Source organism: Dasypus novemcinctus, chromosome 16, assembly GCF_030445035.2.
Source record: "Dasypus novemcinctus isolate mDasNov1 chromosome 16, mDasNov1.1.hap2, whole genome shotgun sequence".
In the NCBI taxonomy this organism is placed as follows: domain Eukaryota; kingdom Metazoa; phylum Chordata; class Mammalia; order Cingulata; family Dasypodidae; genus Dasypus; species Dasypus novemcinctus.
The window spans coordinates 50448650-50471464 of NC_080688.1; the positions used below are offsets into that span (position 1 = coordinate 50448650).

General features: G+C 36.9%; 1 protein-coding gene across 50 annotated transcripts in view; it reads left to right on the plus strand.

The window, feature by feature from the left end:
- The window catches only part of DTNA (dystrobrevin alpha), a 418043-nt gene that overhangs the window by 219907 nt on the left and 175321 nt on the right, over positions 1-22815 (plus strand). For 4 of the 50 annotated variants that reach the window (XM_058277119.2, XM_071208610.1, XM_058277126.2 and 1 more), the window contains exon 1: positions 3950-4165. The exons of the other annotated variants lie outside the window; for them this stretch is intronic. The gene's annotated coding sequence lies outside the window, so the exon portion shown is untranslated. Of the gene's footprint in view, positions 1-3949; positions 4166-22815 lie in introns of those variants that run through there. 50 annotated transcript variants of the gene reach the window in all.

Sequence of the window (22815 nt, forward strand, 5' to 3'; positions counted from 1 at the left end):
TTTTCTCCACAATTATCTAACTCAGGAAATTACCTGACACCAAAGCCCATTGCATAGGAAAAGTAATGTTAAAATCCCTTTGAAGGTTATGGAGCAGAGAAACAGCTAGAGGTTAAAAAAAGCTTGCCACAGAAAGAAACTTTCATTGCAGGAAGTTGCCAGAAAGAATAAAATGAATGTTATGCTTTGCAAGATTTCTCTATCTTGTATGTATCTCTATACTATATTATACTATACTATAATAGATACAATTAGATACATTATACACATTTATTAGATGAATGATAGGCTCTGAAATTTGCAAAAGAAGAATAATTAAATACGTGTAATGGCCACATAACCAATTTCTCAGAGAGAAAAGGCGCAAGGTGAAGACTCCCAAAGAAGGAAGAGCAAGCAGTGAAGGAATCTCTATTCAGTCAGCCATACGAGAATAATTATAAATTATTCAAATTGTGGTTCTGTTAATCTGTCCTTTACAAATTGTCATGAACAGAATTAGGAGGTACTGATTTTTCAGTGTAGACACTCCTTGCCTTTTTGCCTGCCCTGCCTCACTCAGGCTTGTAAACTTTTTATAGAATAGCATCATTATGTGTCACGACACTTAAGGATTTTTCAGGGTTGTAGCAGTGCCAAAGCTATTTTTATAATCTCAACTGATTTATTGTAGGGCTTTTTTTTTTTTAAATGATAGAGAAATCTTGCAATGCACCACATTCATTTTATTCTTTCTGGCAACTTCCTGCAATGAAAGTTTCTTTCTGCAGCAAGCTTTTTTAACCCATTTCTCTGCTCCATACTCTTCAAAGGAATTTTGTTCATAGCAGCTTTATTTTTAATAGTCAAAAATTAGAGACATATTAAACATCCATCAACAGGAGTAGAGTAAAATATTAGCCACATAATAGATTACTACTCAGGAATGAAATGAGATAAGCATGCATACAACAAAATGGTTGATTCTCATTATAACTATACCCAGTGTAAGAACCATCCTAAAATATAAGCGATTTAATTGACACGAAGTTCTAAAATTTATTTAAAGAAATCAGAACATTGATTATCACCAGAGGGACTGGTTTAACTTTGAAAGAGCAGGAGGGAACTTTCTGGAGTGATGGAAATAATTTATCTTCACAAGTGTGCTTGTATTAGTCAAAACTTAGCAAGTTATGCACTAAAAATCTGTGATTTTCACTGTTTAGAATGTACACATCAGTATTTTTTTTAAAAAAAACCTTAATAGGGATACAAAAGAAAAATGAAGTGAACAAAAGGCAGTGAAGAAAACATCTTTGATAATTATTAAAATGTATTTTATAAAATTCTCTTTACATGCCTTCCACATACAATAAAGTAAACTGTAATATAGTAAACATTGATTTTTTTGGTATTTACACACTGCTATCAGCTATTTCGTTAAAACAATACTATGTTAAAAATGTATGTAAAAATGAATAAAACATTGGTAAAGATAAAAAAGTCATTCAGTGTAAAATACCAGTTAAAATACTGCATGCCTGAAGCTAGGGAGAGAGGGCTACACTGCAGAAAGACTTGAAAAGCCAGACTCTGCGCGGGCTGGTGGTGGGGGTGGTGAGGTAGAAAGGTTGGAAGAGGGTGGGGGCACAGGGAAACTCTTGAATTTGTTGGTCTCTCTGACAGTCTCTCTTTCAGTAGCCCACACAAACCAACAGTGCACCTACTATGTGCCTGAACAAACCTAGGTCCTAGGGATAGAACCGAGGGTGAGACAGACCCAGGCCTTCCCTGGTGGAAATCATGTCAATACCGCAGGCAAACAATGGACAATCAGTGCTCAATTGCTTGGTGATAAAGTATATTGATGGTAGGTCTAGGCAGCAGGGGGAATACAGGGAAAGGAGTGGGGCTTAGTCATGCAAGCCTCGAAGGGATTATTAATGTTACTTTTCCTCTCCAATTGACTTTGGTGTCAAATAATTTCCCGAGTTAGATGATTATAGAGGAAAGCAGCTAAAGTGTACATTGGTGAGCACTTTACAGTAGTTGTTACAGATCAAGGTGGCCTTCTTTTAAAACTCTTAATGCAATGTCAGTGAATTATTAAAAATGAAATCTGCTTATATGATTTCTATTCTGATGCTATTTATGATCAAGATTCTATATACCCTATTTTAATTTGAAAAAACAATCTAATAAATAATATATAGACCATTTTTTAGAACCCATTATAAATACCTGAATTAAAACTGCTTTACTCAATGTATTTTTCTATTTAAAGGTCCAAAAAATTGATTACCACATTTCCCTCTTCCACTGGGAACATGTATAACCTGTTCACTGGTCAGGCCCCCTCCTTGATGGTTCCAAGGTGGGAGCAAGCGTCCCCGCTTTTTGCCTGAAACGGCCACTATATTGATTCTGTGTCTTTACCCAGACTTACATTATGAAGCATATCATTGATACTGAGTATCTGGTTGAAAACGACATTTTTATCAGCAAGAAGAAGTCAGCTACTAATCAGCTTTGTCATTGTTTCTCTTGTTCAAAAGTCATACAAGTTTTTACTAAGTAATACGAGGCCTCATTTATTGAGCACCCCAGGATGTTTCAAGCCCTGTGCTTAGTGCTTTCCTTGGATTATCTCATTTAATCCTTTTTCATAACCCTGTGAAGTAGGAACCTTACAGAACAGTGCAATGAGATTTAAAGAAGTTAAATCATCTAACCACAATCACGAAGCTGGTATGGGCAAGAGCCAGGTTTCAAAATTAGGTCTGTGGAACTCTGCAGCAACTCTTCTTAAGAGCTACTCTCTCCTACCCCACTTTGTGATGTGGCGTCTTAAGGAAAAGAATGTGCAGATCACCTGCTAAGGGTTAACCACTGTAAGGGTGGTCCCTTACAAATCCCTGAGCTAATATATTCATTCCCTCCCTTATCCCTTCTAGAACTAGCCACTGAGCCCTGTTTACCTAGTTACTTGTATAGAAAGGTGAGTAAGACAATGTTCCCCTTTCCTGGATAGTCCATATCTAAAGGGATGAGTAAATAGGTAAATTTGGGAAATAAGGCTGTGGAAGCAGAAGGGTAGCAATCTAAGAGTGAAAGACAAAGTAGCAGCCCATTGGAGGACAGAGATCAGCAGCTGGTGCAGGTTGTGGGAGAGGAGAGTGACTGATGAGAGGTGAAACTCCAGTCACCCAGGATTTCCTTAAGTCCTTAAAATATTAGTAATAAATGAAAGGCGATTCTTTCCATCTTAATTATATAGCCATTGGTTTGAGGGTCCCAGGACTGTTCAGAGTTGATATTGCCCTAACTCCAAAACTCTACTCTTAACACAGAACCCCAAATATAGTTTTGTTGATTTTAGCAAGCTGGATCACCACAGATTCAATTTTATGAAATGTATGATCAATTTAAATAGAACTGAAACAATCTGTTTAAATATCAGTTAAACGCAGGGTTTTGATGAGAAGAAAATGAAGAATTATACCTCCCACACCTGAGCTGTGGTTAGAAGTTTGCTCCAGAAAAACAGTTTGACACTAGCCCTTCGTATACTGATGTAGTGTTTTCATCATCTGTGTTTACTGAATAATTTAATGTAATTTTTGCATGGTTTTAAAGGAACTGCAGGATTATTGCTGCATTTCCCATTGTGTCAGTAGCATTTAAAAACATTTAGTTGGCAAAAGTAGTATATAATTTTCAAGGGGTTAGTGGCCACTTAAAAATGTATACTTATTTCATTAGTTGGTTTAAATGCTTTGGGAGAACTTTCATTCTTCTATCTCTGTTATTCACTTTTCTATTTTGTGTGTGTGTGAAGTTGAGTCAGCAACAGAAACATATTCAAATTAGACTTGTCATGCAGGGGAAAAAATCTGACATTGTCAGGGTGGGTGGAGGGGAAAAAAGCAACTTTTTGTCAGTCTTTTGTATTTCAGCAGCTGGATTCATTGCTGCCATGGTAACGGGCCACATGATGAGGTGTATTAGATTGCTGTGTGTTGAGCACAAGAGGAAGAATGAACACAGCTTTTTATTGAAGTTAAAGGTTACTTTGGAGTTTCTCCTGTGGAAACGTGTAAGGTCAAATACTATAGCTTTCGGCATATGTAGCTCTTCAGAGGAAGGATTAGGGGCATGTTGGTGCATTTAACTGCAAAACCAGGTAAGGTACAATCGAATCTACGAACCTGAACCCCTCCGACTTTTGTTGCAGTGCCATAACGCCCTGGATGGGATTTCACTGCCGTCCCCACCCCCACCCTACATGGCACAAGACAAACTTCTCCTGTCCCCTCTAAAGCCCCCCCCCAATTTCATCTGTTTGAGAGACTAAAATTTTGTGAATTTTTAGAGTTCTGCAGTAGTGTATGCAAGCGCGTGTGTAAGTAAGAGCAAGAAAACTGGGGAGGAAGTGATGAGAATGTAATAATGAGTGTCTTCGGATCAATGTAAAACCGAGCAAAGTGTTTCCTTGCTTGTTTTGTTCTTTGAAAATGGCCCACTTTTCTTAGAGGACAGTTATTAGTGGCATTGATCCAAAGCTCCTCGGATGTATACTGGATCAAGCCGCAGCACCAAGTTCTCCAGCGTGTTTTTCAGCGTGCTTATTGTACCTGGGCTGTTTTTTCCCCTTTCTTCATATTATTCAAGCGTCATCCAAAATGAATACTTTTATCGATAAATTTTACAACATATTTTATTTTCACTCGTTTCTTCTTCGTCTAGGCACTGTGGTTATACTGTGTTATTTAAAAACAGAAGTAATTACATTGCGGTTGAGTATAAGATGAACTCTTTTGCTCAGACGCCGGTGAAAACAAAATGTAAACAATTCACTGTGGCTTGGTGAAGCATCAATTCCCAGAGCCCAGAAGCTGACTTCTGCGTTGTTTACATATTACCCTAGCAGCTTGCTTCCAAAGGGGAGGCTTCCATACGCAGCAAAGAGCACATCAAGACAGAAAAAAAGAGAAAATGTTTTCAATAATAACTTACTTTGTCTCCTTGTTCATGGTTTCCAGTGATGATTGCTGTTGGGGTATCTCATAATACATTAGGATTTACTTTAATATTTTAGCCAAGTTTTAACCTATGAAACTTCTCTTTTCTTAGAACAAAGTTGTTTTGGCAGCTTAAAAGAGAAAACGTAATCTAAAAGAGAGCAAAGCCCACCTGTTATTCGAGTGTATTCACTGTCCCCCTGAAGAGTTTTTTGACAGGAAAACCTTTAAATATTACTTTCTTAGTTAAAATCAATTATTTCATTCTCCACTAACAAGCACTGATTAGGATAAATGCCAATAAATTATCCACCTTTAGTCTTACACTTCTCTTTCTTCAAGAAGAGAGACTTAGACTTGTTAAATCCAGTTATACTCTGTGATTTTCACTACTATTTCCTTGGCCTTTCTAATTTTTGTACATACAGGCCATATCCTAAGTTTGAGAAAGTAGTTGTAATCCTTATTTAAAACAATTTTTTACTATGATTTTAAAGAAAGGGAACTGTTTCCATGATAGCAAATTTCAAATGCATTATAAACCTTTTGTAAAATGCCAATGCTTGAATCAAAATTCATTTTTTTCTTTTTCATTTAATTGTTTCAAATACAGAATATGACTCCAAAGCATAAAGTATTTCCACACTAAGTTGTTATTACTAGAGAACGGAAGTTGCCAAAATTGAGTGAAAGATGGTAGTTGGTAAAATATTATAAAGTGTGAAAGCCTCAAAACTGACAATACCTGAGGTAGAAAGTGGCGTGTGTTTATTAAAAGAGAAAAAAGAGGGAGGGAGAAGGGAAGGAGATAAAAAAGTGGAGAGGAGAGAGAAGATAGAAAAAAAGAAATACAAACAGAAAGTAAAGATAAATGTGTAAACGATTTTTTCCTCAAGTTTGCTTGTTTCCCTTCAGTACTGAAATGGGATTGTCTCTCTATATAGGAGGATAGTGTAATGTGAATGAGTTTAAATTACTAAAATATGCTAGTATTCCACTGTTCTATGTTTTAAGTACATGATAAGACATGGTTCTATTCAATTATCAGCCAGTTTAGAGCTTAGAGCCACAAGTGTGTAAAAACCAATAAATACCCAAATTTCTGTGTCTGACACTAGGCTACATGCCCATATCCATTTCTTAGATCATCGTAACTGAAAGGGGTCATTAAGATGGATGCTCTTTTTATCGTTGTTTTGGTACCTATGTGCTTAAGAACCAAAATCAACTTCTGGTGTGCTTGCTTTAAATTAGATATTTTGCCAAGATATTTTTAATTGAATCACAGTTTTGTTGACCCTTGTTTAGAACATGCTTTACTGTTAATTTTAAATGATTGGTACTGTTTCTTAACATTTTAAATTTTCTTTCTAGAGCTCCCTAAACTCTCAGCCATCTGCAGGTATAACTTATCGGCAAGTATTTACTTCTTTTACAGAGATCAGTGATCCATAGGGTCATGATGAAGAAGAATCCTATAACTAATATATCCTCTTCTATAATTTTCTTTTTTTTTTTTTTTTTTAAAGATTTATTTATTTTATTTAATTTCCCCCCCTCCCCTGGTTGTCTGTTCTTGGTGTCTATTTGCTGCGTCTTGTTTCTTTGTCCGCTTCTGTTGTCGTCAGTGGCACGGGAAGTGTGGGCGGCGCCAGTCCTGGGCAGGCTGCTCTTTCTTTTCACGCTGGGCGGCTCTCCTCACAGGCGCACTCCTTGCGCGTGGGGCTCCCCTACGCGGGGGACACCCTTGTGTGGCAGGGCACTCCTTGCGCGCATCAGCACTGCGCATGGGCCAGCTCCACACGGGTCAAGGAGGCCCGGGGTTTGAACCGCGGACCTCCCATATGGTAGACGGACGCCCTACCACTGGGCCAAAGTCCGTTTCCCTAATTTTCTAATTCCTAATGATAATTTTTGAATGCTGAGACAATATTTCTAAAATTGACAAAGATCAAGCCAATGAATCATGATTCAATATCAGCTAGATAGTCCATTTTGGGGAGTTACTATTTATTAACCTAGGCTTTTATTAAAGCAGATTTTTCTATTGGCTATCATATAATTTTTTGGTGAGAAAAAAAATTGGACTCTTTTTTAAAGATTCTTAAACTTTCAAATAAAAAGAAAGTGAAGGTACCGTGATCATAATGATGATGAAAATAATGATTAATTCAGAGAATAAGATAGACTTGGTTAGAAGGGTCTTGGCTCTCTATGTAGTAAAAGTGGGGGGGAAAAGTGGGAATTTATAATGGGTAGTATAATTCTCAGAAATTTATTCCCAAATTTAATTAATTCCATTAATGTCATTTAAAAATCACTAACAATAGACATGCTTGTTAGGTTCTTAACAGAACTCATTGTAGATGTTGGCTTTGTTCAATAAACAATAAAGTCTTTCATCAAAAATGATTAAACTTTTCAAGAATTGTACAGTGAGTAGACCAGTATCTAACTGGAAAAGAATAAACTCACTGCTAATAATGAACAATATGTTACTTGTTTTCATATATAAAAAAGGGATGATCAACTGATAATCTTTTTAACAGTATTAGCTTGATATATTTTAGAGTGGTATTGTTATAATAATTCCCCCTTCTCTGGCATGCTTATTATGATATGTTAACTATTGACACCACATTTCCATTTTAATTAACACTTTAAATTTGGATTTTTAAATTTATTTGTTTTAAATTGACAATAGTACTTAATGTCTAAAACCTGTTAATGTTGGTTTGCTTGGGGAAAGACTCCAGTCAGAAAAATCACTTGCCTCTAACCAAACCTCACATGAAAGAAAATTCCAGATGGATTAGCAATTTTAATACAGAAAGTAAATCTTGGAAAATGGTAGAAAAAAATATAGATAAATTATTTTCAAATCTTAAGGTAGAAACTTTTAAAGCACACCCTTAAAGTCATAAAGCATAAAATGGTTACATGAAAAACCACAATTATTTCTGGAAAATACTATAAGCAAAGTTAAAGGCAAAGAGCAAACTAGAAACAATATTTGAAACACATTAGAAAGAGAAAAGTTGAATATCCATAATATATAATGAGGTTTCATAAATCACTAAGAAAAAGAATACCACTAGTTATTTTTAAAAGACCTACAAATTAAACAAACACTTTACCCTTTAGCAAATATAATTTAAAAAGGGAGTGAGAAGAAGAATGATATAATACCTGATGTTAAGGCGATTGTGGAAAATGAGAATATTCATACATGGCATTGAGAGTATAAGTTGATACTTTTGCTTTTTGGGTTTTTTCTTTTGTTTTGGTCAACTTCAATGTGTAGCAAAGACTTTGAAAATGGCATATCCTTGGACCCAACAATTCTACTACTTGGAATATATCTTAATAAAATAGTCAAACATACATACAGGATTTGTTATGGTTGTGCTGTTTATAAGTATTAACAATGGCAGTCATTGTGAAACTATTATCTTGTAAAAAATGCACTAGCTCATATTTCTGCTCTGGTAGCTGTAAGGTTCATGGACATGGCTATATGTTTACCTAACTGGTCCACTTCCATATTCTTTAGACAGAACGTGTGTATAAGGCAGCATGGTATAGAGTAAAGGTTTTTGCTGAAGAGTTAGCTTGCTTGGGTCCTTCTATAGACTAGCTGAGTCAATATAAACATACAAATCTAAAACATTGTTAAAATATTAATATTAAAGAGTAGGAAAGACAGGTCTGCAAATCCCTTTATCCATCTATGTGCATCTGTGTCCACAACTGATGTTGCAACTGATGTTGCAAATGAAATGTTCCAAATCAAATGGAGGGTAGGGAGTGTTGCATTTTTATAATTTCACTGAAATAAAACGCAACATGCTTAAGTCAGGAAGGCCTTGACTTTCATAGAAAAAAGCAAAATATTTTGAATAATAATTAATTGCTTGAAGTTTATTCAAAAGAAATTTCCACTCATATGAGACTGGATAGAGGCTAATTGGGCTTGAATGTAACCCAGTTTTTAAGTATAGTGGACAGGGCAGGACTTTAGAGTAGGGCTGTCCAATAGAATCTTCTGTGGTTCTGGAAATTTTCTGTCCAAAACAGTAACTACTAACTGTAGTAGTTAGTAACTACTAACTATTAAGCACTTAAAATGTGGCTAGTGTGACTAAGGAATTAGATTTCTAATTTTAGTTAATGTTAATTAATTTAAATAGCTTTTAAATGCTTTTGTATTGGACAGTGCAGCTCTAGAATTAAGCACAATTTACTGTGGGGATTCATTTCAAGCATCTGATAAATTGGGGCGACTTTGGACAAGAAAATAAATACTTCTTTTTGAAATTTCCCTTCCATCCACAGAAATTCTTGAACTATGGTGACTGTTAATCCAAAATTTTCCAGTGAAATATTGATCTTGAATACCATATATCACTATTCACTCAGAATTCTCATGTTCATTTACTTGCTCCTTGATTTAAAAATAAATAGTGAATATGTTTATGTCAGACATTGTGCTTGGCACTGAAAAGATATTGACAGTCCATATTCCCTAGGTTCAGGGCTTCCTGGGACTATACTTAGGAGTCATATGGTACAGAGCAGATATTATAAGAAGGGTGAGAAAATACATTATAGAGAAGGAAGCACTGGAACTAAACTTTAAAGAAGCAGGGGGCATTAAACAGGATGCTGAGGAAAGAGAGAGAAAATAGTACGAAAAACAAAAAAAATAGAGAGGAACCAAAATCAGAAATCTTTGGAAATGTAGGTTGGCCACGAAGATATAATAAGAATGGAATTCAGAAAGGTGTGCTAGGACCAGATCATCCTTATCATCTTCATCATTATCATCATCACCTTATTATTGCAACAACAGTAACCATTTACTGATTGTTTGGCATTGAGCCAAGCACTTTCCCTGCAGTATTGTATTTACTCTTTACCAAATCCTATGGTGCAAATATTGTCCTCGTCTTACTGATGAGGAAACTGCACTGCCAGTAAGTACAGAGCTGGGATATCAAGTCAGGGGCAGCCCTCTTAAGCATACTGAATCTTCTCTACCGGAAGTTCTTATCTGCTCCTCTGTGGAATTTAAACTTCATCCTGTATACACTGGGAAGCCATAGACATTTGAGAAAGTCCATGCTGATAGCATTTTAAATAATAGACTCGAGGGAGGTTATATTGGAGGGACAGAAATGAGAGAAGAGGTTAATGTAAGAATCCAGAACAAGAATGATGATGGAGGGTCTAAGCTATGGGGTGAAAGTATAATTTGAAAAAAGAGTAGATTTGAAAGAGATTTTGCCAGTGACATCTTCATAAGAAGTCAGGCAGAGTACATCTAACTTATTTTTTAAACCTCCCCGAAAGTTGCCAGTTATTACATGCAGCACTAGAGCCAGGTTACTGTGGCCAAGGAAATCAAGCTATCTAATAATAGTCAAGTTTTTCTAACAAAACTAACCTGCATAAATCATGCTGTTGGAAGCAAGTACCACTGTATCATCTATTTTCTTGTAACGTATGGCACCTCACAGTATTGTTTTGGATGTTATGTAACTGAGGTGGGAACTTTTTATTTATGAAATGTCCCCTTTCGTTAAAATCCCAGTGCTCTTTGATATTGAAAAAATAGTGATTTTTTTCTTTCCAATATGTAAGTCTTTCTAAAGTAGGTAAAGATCATTTAGAAAGATAAAACAAAACAAAAATTATTACCTTTATCATTGTGGAAGCAGTCTTCTAATTGAATTTCTGGTTTGAGTCCATTATACTTATGCTTTTGTACAATTTAAGTGGATTTTTTTTTTCTCTTGGCATTATATCCAGGTTCATTTATGAGTGGGGAGATATTAGAAGTTTACTTCCAACATCAGGGCCCCCACTTTTTTCCCAGAAGTTACTTTTGATTTCTTCCAAAGTTTTAGGATCACTACAGTCAGGGGAGAGTGTTGGGAAAGCACAGGAGAAAAAAAGGTGGTTTAGATAATGAAACCTCAAATAAAACACACATATGGGTGATATTGCATGTGTAAGACTTTCTACAAAATACAAATATCCTAGAGAGAAGGAAAAGGAATAGCAACTATGTACTGCAGGGGAAGCATAGAGAGATTGAGACGTGATGAGTTTTGTTTATTATTGTTATTATTGGAATAATGAAGGTGCTCTAGAAATGATTGAGGAGATGAATGCACAACTATGTGATTTGCACCAAATACCATTGGTTGTACACGTTGGATGGATTTATGTTTTATTAATCTGCGTCAATAAAATTGATTTGTTAAAAAAAAAAGGTGGAAGAGATGAAGTATTGTTTTGATAATAAAGAGTTGAGAGGAGAAGGAAGATATTGCAAAGGGTATGGGCAGTAGCATCCCAGAGGATTCTGGCAGTAACTGTCAGCCACAAGTCAGGGAAGGAAATGTAGCAGCCTTTGGGGAGCTATGCTGACAAGGTAATTCTTTCCAACATGTTGGTTGACAGCAGAGCCAAACAGGTAGGTGCTGGGCCCTATGTACATGTTTGTGGCACATTATATGAGATGTCTGTGGGTTACCTGACATAATAAAACAGAACACTTTCTAAGTTCCGGATACTGTTCCGAGTGCTTCTTTGTTTGACTCATTTAATTTTAAGTTAATTAATCCTCATTTAGAGAACAGTGCCTGGCACATGGAAATCACTAAATTAATGTAAGTAATTGTCATCACTCAGTTAATCCTCACAACAACCCCATGAGCTAGGGGTTATCATCTTTCTTTTGCAGATGAAGAAATTAAGGCCAGAGAGGTGAAGTCATCTCCCCAAGGGCATATATTTAATAAGAGGCAGAGCTGTAGTTAACAGAGCTCAGCCATTATCCTGTCCTACCTACTCTTAATATATGTAAAGTCTATCGTATGTAAAGAGATAATACTTATAAAGTGTTTATATAAGTGACATAGAGTTAACTCTCAAAATGTTAGCAAGTATTAGTATGTAAGAAGATTAAAAAGAGTTTCCCGTATTTATGCCTTTCTACATGAAACTGCTTAGAAACTGTAACAAGATTTCTATAGCAGATTTGGGTTTTTCTTATGCACTGTTTGATTAACGCTTTGTTTATTAGCATGCCCTTAAAAATTGGAGGAAGCCCCTCTCTACCCAAGCACTAGCAATCTGTCAGACCCGCACAGTTGAAGTTTTCACCTCAAAGGATATGCCTCCTAGAAATGTCCTGTTTTCGCATCTCCATAGTTCTGACCTTTTGACTGAGAGTGACTGCTGCTAATGGTACTAATGAGAGCAAATGAAATCCCCTTCAATGTTGGTATTTGAATAATATGTCAATTTGTTCATTGCTATCTTGCCAGGATTGAACTGCTCTGACATTTTCATAACCTAAGGGAGCTAGTGAGAGCCAAACGGCCAGGAAGGTGGATTCTGGCCAGAGGCTGGCGGGCATAGCCAAGAAGGGAGTGGAGGGGAGCCCCGTCCTCAAGGTCAAGTGGAAGTGCGGGAGGGCAGTTCCCAGTGGAACTCATTCAGTACCCAGAACAAAGTCAGGTGCTAACTTGGGTTCTGATCTCTTTTCCCTATAATGTGGGTTTGTTGTGGGTGGGCAGGTTGACATCCTCTGTACACAAGGAAGTTTACAGAAAAGTCAATTGGCTTGAAATCTAACTGAAACAAGAATGTCAATAGATCTAGAATGAAAGATGCTTAAATATTATAGATACAAAAAAGCACAATGCCTCTCTTGTGCTGCATGTTCCAGGGAGAAGGAAAATTGCTATTACAAATAAAGAGCTCTTGCATTTATTCAGAATAAATCCTTTTATCAGTACTTTCAAGGTCGTTCGTGTACACAGTAGGTATTTAGTGTTAACTGAGTTTTGTCTTTTTTTACTCCTCAAAGTAAGCATTCTCATTCTCACACATTTGATGAAAGGTTGTTTATTTTGGAATAGAAGAAAATAGTCAGCAATTGCAGCTCCCCATGTGGGAAACTAATGTGAAAAAAAGTGAAGCAATTCTTTTTAATTTAATAATCCAACCTCCAGCATCCAAATGAGCAGATTTAAACTAACTCCAATGGCCAAAACCAGAAGGCAACAAGGCAGACTTATTGGTTTGTTGAAAAACCAATACGAGGAAATTATGAGCCCCTAAACTACTTTCCCTCCCACATTCACACAACAGCCAAAGAGTATGCAAATTTGTTGCCTATAAATGTCCTGCTATATCCTAGGTGTAAATACACCATCTGTATCCTAGACAACTCTCCCTTAACCAGCCCTGTCCTTAAGTTAATGTTTTTGTCTACTGGAGGTATCAAAGACTACTCTTACTGCTATTTCTCTGTGAAAACAAGCAATTAAAGTCTAGGCAAGAGAGAAGAGCTGGGGTGTGTGGTCATCAGCAACAGGTTTTTCTAATTTGTCTAGATTGACGTTCTTTTTTTTTTTAAAGATTCATTTATTTATTTCTCTCCCCTTCCCCACCCCCCCCCACCCCAGTTGTCTGTTCTCTGTGTCTGTTTGCTGCGTCTTCTTGGCCACTTCTGTTGTTGTCAGCGGCACAGGAATCTGTGTTTCTTTTGGTTACGTCATCTTGTGTCAACTCTCCATGTGTGCGGCACCATTCCTGGGCAGGCTGCACTTTCTTTCGCGGTGGGCAGCTCTCCTTACGGGGCACACTTCTTGCGCGTGGGGCTGCTCTACTCGGAGGACACCCCTGTGTGGCAGGGCACGCCTTGCGCGCATCAGCACTGCGCATGGGCCAGCTCCACACGGGTCAAGGAGGCCCAGGGTTTGAACCGCGGACCTCCCATGTGGCAGATGGAAGCCCTAACCACCCACCGGGCCAAGTCCACCACCTAGATTGGCGTTCTTTACATCAGCTAGCATTGCTGCTATTTCGGCTTTCTTTTCTTTATACTTTTCCTTAAAATATAAGAAAACTGTCCTAAACTAAAATGTTTATATCCTTTGGAATTTAAAGCTGTATTAAAATATTCCCTTATTTTAAAATATTCTCTTCCGACGATAACAATAAGATCTAGGACTCTTGTGTTTAGGGTTAGGCTTAGGCATGGAAAGAATATTAACATGAAGGAAAATTTAGCTTACCAGTAATAAATGTATTGTAAAACTGTAATTATAATTAAGTTGAACTAAAATCAAAGAGGTTGTTAATGGTATAAGAATAGAGAAAACCTTGGATTATAAGTAAATACAAGTATATGTGATACTAATGCTATAGTTTATACTCTTTTTTTGTCCAATTTCTTTCTCTTAGCATAATTATTTTGAGATTTGTCCATCTTGTTGAGTGTAGCACTAATCTGTTCCTTTTTATTGCTTTGCTTATTTACTGTTTAAGCATTCATCTATTAATGTACATTGGAGTTGCTTCTAGTTTTTTGCTACTATAAACAGAACTGCTATGAACATTCATGTAAAAGTCTTTTTTATATGGACATATATTTCCTTTCCTCCTGGGAAAATATCTAGAGGAATTTTAAATGATCTGTGAAAGGAAAAGGGTTTTATAAATATAAAAATGAAGATTCATGATGAAAAAGAAATTGTATTTGGCAATATTACATTTTTTAATTTCTGCACATCAAAAAAGCCATTAATAAAATTATCAGCTAGATGAGAATCAAGGAAAATAGATAAATGATAACTAAGAACTTGCTATACGCAAGGCTTTGGAAGCTATATGTCTTTATTTTCCTAGCTGCTAAAACAGATACCGTATAATGGTTGACTTAACAACAGCAATTTATTGGCTCATGGTTTCAGAGGCTAGAAGGCTTGCTTCCTCCCAGAGTTAGGTATCTTCTGACTGGCCAGCAGTCGTTAGGGTTGCTGACTTTTCCTTCACATGGCGATCTACATGGCAATTTTTTCACCTTTCTTTGGGTTCTGTTAACTTCTGGCTGCTCCCTTGACTTCTTCCTCCATCAGACTCTCCATCTGGTTTTCACTCTGCTTTTAAGATAAAGGACTCCAGTAATCCACATTAATGCCTAACCTCGTTCAGTTGGGCCACACTTTACCTGAAAGAACATCTTGAAGAGACCTTATTTACAATGACTCCACACTCACCAAAAGGTGGACCAAGACCAAGAACATGTCCAAACTGGGATTCACAATTCAATCCACCACAGTCTGATATGTCAGGTAATCCTCCCAATAGTCCTAGAAGGAGGACACTATTATTATCCCTGTTCTATAAATGGGAGAGGCAGAGGGGAGTAGTATAACAGTCCCCAAGGAAGTGGGGGGAGAGGATTTGAACCCAGGAAGCCTAGTATCCCAACTTGTGTACTAGACCACTACTTTCTACAGACTCCCAATGTGTTGGTAGTACTTATAATATATAAGATAATATACTGCATGTAATATAGAGAGATAGTATACTTGTCGGAAGTTTAATATCTTTCATGTAGAAATATATATGAAACAAATCAAAATTATTTTTAAAATACATGTTAGCATGCATTTGTAAAATAATAGATCAATAACATTAATATGTAAAGAACTTATGCAAAATATGTAGGAAAATACTATGACAGTGCTAAAATGGGAAAGAGACAAAACATATGCTTTAAGTATTAAAGCATACATAAACATAGTTCACAACAAAAAAGCCGAAGAACAGGGGAAATATTAACTTCAATTTTTTTTTTTTTGATGTCCCAGGACATCTTATGTGGGAAGCCAGCACTCAACCACTGAGCCACATTGGCTCCCTAATTTCACTTTTTTTTTTTAAGATTTATTTCTTTATTTCTCTTCCCTTCCCCCACCCCAGTTGTCTGTTCTCTGTGTCTATTTGCTGCATGTTCCTCCGCTTCTGTTGTTGTCAGAGGCACGGGAATCTGTGTTTTTTTTTGTTGCATCATCTTGTTGTGTCAGCTCTCTATGTGTGTAGTGCCATTCCAGGGCAGGCTGAACTTCCTTATGCGCTGGGCACCTCTCCTTCCAGGGTGCACTCCTTGCACATGGGGCTCCCCTGCGCGGGGACACGCCTGCCTGGCACAGCACTCTTTGCGCGCATCAGCACTGCGCATGGGCCAGCTCCACACCGGTCAAGGAGGTCCAGGATTTGAACCATGGACCTCCCATGTGGTAGACGGATGCCCATTAAAAATAGTACAACATTATAATACCTATCAAATTAACAAGAATTTTTAGACATTCTGTTGTTGAGTTGTTTTGCTTGATTTTAATAGTGGTTAATAGGTAATGTTCGTGAAATGGAAGCCATTCTCACACTTTATTGGTGGAAGTATAAATTATAATTATCCTGGAAAGCAATTTCACAGTATTAGTAAATACCAATGGCTTTCAAAATATTTACACACTTCGAGTCAGTTTTGAAATCACCTAAAGAAATAATCTGAAAAGAATACAAAGACTTATGTACAGAGATCTTGTTACAGAATTATATATAACAGTGAACAATTGGAAGCAACCAAATGTCCTAAGACAAGAAAATTAATAGCTAAAATCATTCCATAGCTATTATAGGCAATGTTCAGCATTCTCATAAACTATTGGTAGGAGTTGGAATTGCTACAAATTTTCTGGGAGAAGTTTGGTAATATTTTTAATTGACTTAAAATGGTCATGACTTTTGACCTAGTGATTCCATTTTTAGGAATGCCTAAAGTGGGAACACTTTTGCATAAAAACGTATAAACAAGGATATTCATCACAGTATTATTTAAAATAATGAAATTTTCAGGCAACCTAAATATCCAGCAATAGAGAACTGGTTGAATAGATTATGGAACACTGATACAATGTTTCCTAGAAATGTATAGTGAGAATTTGCAATTTATAAAATACTATCTATCATCTAATTCTGATATTGAAAAAAAAGATAGAATAAAGGAAATAAATTGAAAAGTTGGTAATAATGAGATGAATATGGGTAGTAGATTAATTTTTCTATCTCCACATTCCTGTGTTTTCTAAAATTTTTTCTGTGAATATGTATTACTTTTTGCGATGCTGTTATAAAAATTAGATTAAAAAGGTAGGATTTGAAATTGAATGTTCAGCGTGAATGCAACTGTAGAAAAATCACAAGAATTGTATCAAACAATATTAATAGTATTTTTTTCTTTTGTATACTTTTTGGAAGTTTTTCTAAATAGCAATCAGGGCAAAATTTATTTTGAAAAAGAAAGGAAAAAAAACAAGGTCCTCTCTTTAGTTTAGAAAAAAGAAAAGAAGAGAAGGGAATTAAAATAGTCTCCACCTATTGGAGGCGGCAGAAATAGCTCTTAAACCAGCTTAAAAGGAAAGACTCAGCTTATGTAAACACAAGACCCCAGAGACAGTTGGCTTCAGGCTTGATAAGATCCAGAGGTCCCCAGAACAGCCCCAGAGCACTGTCTCTATTTCCAGGTTCTGCTTGTCTGCTTAGCTTTATTCACAGTGACTCCTACTCAAATAGCATAGCCAGCTCTTGTGTCTCTCCCTAGCTCTTGGACAAGAACTTTTCAAGTAACAGGTAGGATGACTTCCAGTAACCTCCTTATCACATGCACTGGCTTCATATCCCCAGCAACTAAATGGCAAAGCCTGGCTTTGGTTGTGTGCCTAGCCCTGAACCACGGCTGTGGCCAAGCAAAAGGGGTCTTCTGTCCACAGTTCTGGTTCAGTCATCTACCTCTTTTTCTAAAGGGAAGTAGGGTGAGCCCCACCATAAATACATGGAATAGGTTCCCCTTTGGAAAGATGTTACAAGCAATAAGGAGGAAAGGGGATATTGGAAGCATAATAACAACAGATGTCAATGACAGAAGTGAATAAGTACAATACCAGACATTTAACAGACAATATTTTATTCAGTCCTCATGTAATTACAAAAGATAAATTATTATGTCCCTGTGGCAGTTTGAAAGTCTTTTATGAATCCCAAAAAGAGGATTATGTTGGTGAAAAAAATCGATTCCTGTGGGTGTGAGACCCTTTCAATTGGACTACATCAGGGAGGCATGACTCATGGTGACTCTCCACCCTCTTGCTGGGTCTAATATAAATTGGGACACACACTGGAAAGGAGAGTGCTGCCATTTTTAATCTGGCAATGTGAGACAAAGAGAACTGCTGGAGGACAGAGAAGCCCTGGAAAAAGCAGAGACTGTGGCAGAAATCGGTGGCCATCTTGATTGCCATGTAGCCAGACAACAGGACCAACAGTTGCTGACTTTCGTAAGAAAGGACCTCTGATGGTTCCTTGGTTTGGATATTTTATGGTCATGGGGCTGTGAGTTTTTGTCCCAAATAAATCCCCTTTATAAAAGCCAACCCATATCTGGTACTTTGCATCAGCAGCCCTTTGGCAAACTAAAACAGTCCCCTTTTCAAATAAGAAAATCAAGGGTAAGAAAAACTTAATGCATTTTGCCCAAGAACATGCAGGTAGTCCATGGCAGTGAGAAGATTTGAATTAAGATATCTTACTCCACAGAAAACCTCCACTCCAGAATGCTTTGTCTTTCTTAAAACTCTGTAACTGCTTCATCTGCAGTCCAAAGGGCAGAGAGAGACATTGTGTGTTTCAGAGTGAGAGAAATGGAAAAGAAGCACATTGCATATTTGGACATTTTCAACCATGTACTAGGCACTTTCAAAGATATAAAAGTAAACACAGTCTAATTTAGGACACAAAGAAAGGACAGGAGATGAGAAATTCAAGGTGGAGAAACGTAAGTGTCAACCAAGAATCATGGTCTTTGTAGGTTTGGCAGTTTCCCAACTAAAGCAGACAATCTAAAAGTAACCTAAGGTTACTTATATCTGCTGAGGATTTACCCTACCTGGTGATTAAACCTCCAGGATACACTAGATAAGTTTAGTCGAGCTATAAGACCTCAAGGAACTTCTTGCTTCCTGTCTTTGGTTCTGCATGAAAAATTCATCTCCTCACAGTTCCGAGAAATAATTCCAAAAATAAATGTAGGTGTTTGCTTGAACCAGGGCATTCTGTCCCCAGTTTTCTTTCTAAAGCCTGCAGGACATACAAGTTGCTCTTGAAGCCTGTCCACAAGCATAGTAAATGCAGGTTCTATGATTGCTTTCCAGCTGAGTGATATGCTTGGCAAAGCTGCACGTAGCAGATAATGCACATGGAGGAAATGCTGGATGGGCAATTTGTAATTTAAGATGCTAACAAAGACCTGGAGTTTACATAGCACAATTCATTTAGTTCTTCACTTAAAAGACCTAAAATTCCCTATATCAAGTAGTGTATGTAAAATTGTTTTGAACTTTAAGCATTTAAAGCAGTACACAATTACTGGGCCCCTCCACCCTGGTCAGTTACCAGGCCTAACTTTTAAGGTGCTACTCTTCACACAGGGCTGTTAAATAGTTCATGAGAAGCTAGCTGCTTCTTCACCTTCATCTCTTTTTATTTTGTTAGGAAGGATCCTTTCCCCAGACACTTCCAAAGACACTATTTCCTGTCATCTACTACCTTCGGAATTTATTTTAAAATCTCATTTAAAATTTGAAATCAATGGGAAAATAATATTCGATATACAGCATTTAATTTTATACTAGGTACACCTAGCAGACACCAGTGCCATGGATTGGGAAATCCCAGTTCAATGCCTTGCATATGGTAAGCTGCCACAAGCACTAATGACTGAGTACTGAAGCATGCCTTCAGATTGGCTCTTAATGTTGATAAAAGTTGTAATTTCAAGAGAGCAATCCCACACTAAACTCTGAAATGTTACTTTAACTAATGATTCTTCAACACTACTGGTATGTGTTCCTTCACTAACATTTGTTAGATTTCATTCCTAAAAGACTGTTTGTGGGAGAGCCTTTACAAATAAATTATATATGAGCCATAATTAGTATGAATAAATCCATGCAGGCAAAATATTTTAAGGTGTGCATTTCCTGTTGTTATTATAGTAAGCAGTTGTCACCAAACAGGAAACTTAATTGCTTTCCCTGGTCATTGTGTCATGCCTCTTCAAATGGAATCACAGATGAGGGATATAAAAATAGGAAGATTGTATAGACAGAACTGAATCCAGGTTCTAAAACAATTGGGCTGGATAGATAAGATGGAGTCAACTTTGTGAAGGTAAAATCTCAGTATTAAGAAATTTAAAGTTTAACTGAAATAAATGTCTTGAATTTATTAGCATTAGAGGACATTTGCTCACATGCTCTTGAGCTATTCAAAATAATGCATTTAAAATAAGAGTAATTTTATGAACTTCTGAGAAACATTAATAGCACATTCTGGCCAAAAGTACAATGAATAATTAACTCTCTTGAGTATAGGTCCTATTTGAAAATAGTGATGGAAAAATCAGTAGAGACTTTTGGAAATTTAAAATAACCTCTCTCATTCTAGAAATGACAAATTTGCGGAAATAATTCTCTCACTGTTACTCATATAATTTAATCTTCCTACTGTACCACACTTTCTCAGTTTTGCCCAAGAAGGGCATAAGGTGCCTCAAGGCAACACTTCTCACCTTCTGTGGCTTTAGAGCTCCATTCAAAATTGGGAAGTAGTAAAAACTAATTTGTACTCATGTTTAAACAGCCACATAGTTAAAGTACTGGTATTCTAAGATATTTGACTTCTTTGAAAATATTCAGTTATCCAAAACAAATCACCTCAGGCTTTACTGACACAGGACTGTAATTTTGACAAATACAAAAGGCTCTTAATCATCAAAGAAAGAGCTAGTTAACATTTATTAAGGAGATTGAGTCAAATTATACCTATTAAGATCTTTTCTAAGTTCACATCCACAAACCGCATAGTTTAAAATTTAAAACTACATAAAACTGCACAAAATTACTTCTCAAAATGATCAGTGAGACCCCATTTATTTAAGTGAAATCTTATTTCTTCTTAGATAGTTTGCTGTTTGCTACATCTCCCCATCATGTAAAAATATATTGGAGCCATAATAAGAAAAGTGAATAATTTTTCTCATTTTATTTTTGTTTCTCTTAGCTCAACTGAGTAATCCATGTGTTGTTCCTCTCTGTTACAGTATATACCACCAAGCACTGCTTAGAGAAAGGAAGCCTCCTAGTTTCTAAGAATAGCACTCATATCTGTGAGTCCTTACTGCTGTCCCTGCCAGGTCAAACCTTCCAAGTCTTTAGTTCCTCCCCATCCCGAAGTCATCCTGTGCATTTGCTGTCTGATTGACAGTCCACAGTTATTGCTTACTTGTTGACTCCACTGCACATAAATCTTCCAACAGCTCCTTTCCTTCTCTACAAAGTATAAACCCACCAACTGGCCTGCAATCAGTATAGTTTTCCCAACTCATTCATTCTAGACACTAGTGGTCCTAATGAACTTCACTGATACTGTCAGAGGTGAGACTCAGGCATTGAAAGACACAAGCAGAAGTCAAGCGACTGAGACATGGCTGCTGCATTGAGAAAGAGGGACTTGCTAAAGGATTGCTAAAATCCCCCCCACCCAAATACTTGGATTCTTTTATTCCATTTTATGGTGTATTTCATATGTACTATGTAAGTTACAAAGTAAGATTCTGAAATGAGAAAATCTAATACTGCCTGTAGCAGTTTGATATATTGTTTATGATTTCAAAAAATAGATATTGGATTATGTTTGTAAACTTGCCTGTTCCTCTGTGCATATTGGATTATATTGGATTCAAAGATTTCACTTTTACTTGATTAAATAATGATTAAGGCTTTGATTGGGCCATGTAAGTAGGACATGGGGACTCACAGAGAACACATACCACAGAGAAGGGAGGTTGGGGTTTTGATCCTGGAGCCCTGGGAAGTAAATACACAGAGAAGCAGATGTGTGAGGAAAGAGAGAAGGCTGGATTAGACATGGAAGAAGCCCCAGAAAGAGAGATGAGCCATTTGCCTGATAGTCTACAGCTGGCCTTTGGAGAGAGCAGAGCAATTGAGCCCAGAGAGAAATGAGCCTCAGGAAGAGAGGGACCCAGGAAGCCTGAACCCTTGCAGACATAGGCAGCCATCTTGTTCCCAACACATGGCAACAGACTTTGGTGAGGGAAGTAACTTATGCTTTATGGCCTGGTAACTGTTAACTTCTACCCCAAATAAATACCCTTTATAGAAGCCAATAGATTTCTGGTATTTTGCATCCACACCCCTTTGGCTGACTAACACAAAATTTGGTACCAGAGAGTGGGGTCATTCTTTTGCAATTACCAAAATGTTGGAATGGTTTTATAAATGGGCAAGGGATATTTTTTGAGGAATTGTGAGGTCCTTGATGGAAAAGGCCTAGTTTGCATTGAAGAGACCATTGATAGGGATATGGATGTTTAAGAGACTTTATGATGCCTTAGAAGTAAAAGAAACTATTATTGGAAACTGGAGGAAAGGCAATCTGTGTTTTAATGTTTTAGAGAACTTAGCAAGATTAACTCTTGATACTTTATTGAAGGCAGGATTTGAAAATGGCAAACCTGGGCATTTAGCTGAAGAATGTTCCAAAGTAAATTCAGAGAATGTGACTTGGCTTCTCCTTGCAGCTTATAGCAAAATGCTAGATGAGCAAGATAAGCTGAATTGCTGGGCACAAAGAAACCAGAAACTGATTCCAGAAATTCCAAGCCTCTGGAAATCAAGTCCCCAGACAATACTGCCCCATTTGAGGACTTAACCAAACTTGGAATTTGTAAATTAGGATTGAAAATGCAGTTTTCTAGGAAAGACTTGTGGAAAGTCTTACTGTCTGATGCCTTAGACCCCTGCTTCTAGCGTGCTAAACCAACAAGCTTTTTGAGAAAGCTATATGAATAAAACCACTGTCAGCTTGG